Genomic DNA, 818 nt, shown 5'->3' on the forward strand with positions numbered 1-818 from the left:
CTTTTTTAGTTAAAAGTTAAGAGACAGGTTCTTATATTCCGCTAAGAACCCCACTCTAATAACTCCCAATAATCATCCTCTTATAAAAGCTGTAGAATAAATAATAAATCAGGAAAAAGGGAAATTTGTTATAAATCATATTGTGGATGACCCATAACCATAGCATCTTCCAAGACCATACTCGGCCCATACACATAGGCGGCTAAGTCTTTGGGATGTTTTTCCTTTCTCTTGTCTTAGTAGTTTTCCTAATCCTAGTTGGTTTAGGTTTTGGATACTTTCTATATTTCTATATTTTGTAATTCTTATATAAAGGAACCATATGTTTTATGAATAAATATACAAACTATTCTCCTTAGTTTTATAACATGTTATCAGCACGATAGCCTCTAAAACCCTAAAGCTAAAACCAAAAATTGATAAACCCTAATCCTACCCGATGAACACCCTAATCCTGATTGCATCCCGATCTTACGCGTTCCCGATCAGCAACCCCGCGTTCCCATCTCAGCTTCAGACGATCTCAGCTCAGACGAACTCAGCCTCAGCTCTTGATCCAGGACAGCTCGCGTTCCAGACAGCAAGCGTCCCGTTCGCATCAGAGCCGCTCGCGATCCGACAGCAACAGCTCCCGTTCAACGATCAGCCGCTCGCGATCTCAGCCTCAATCCGTTCCAGGCAAGCTCGCGTCCAGGCCAGCTCGCGTCCCGTTCCTGTCCAGCCCGAGGTTCATTCTTTGGTGGTCCGGTTTCAACAATCAACTAAGCTAAAGGTAATTTGAATTCTAAGAACATATGAATCGAATTGGGTTGATTGAT

The sequence above is a fragment of the Brassica oleracea genome, chromosome C3 (genome assembly GCF_000695525.1).
Source record: "Brassica oleracea var. oleracea cultivar TO1000 chromosome C3, BOL, whole genome shotgun sequence".
In the NCBI taxonomy this organism is placed as follows: Eukaryota; Viridiplantae; Streptophyta; class Magnoliopsida; order Brassicales; family Brassicaceae; genus Brassica; species Brassica oleracea.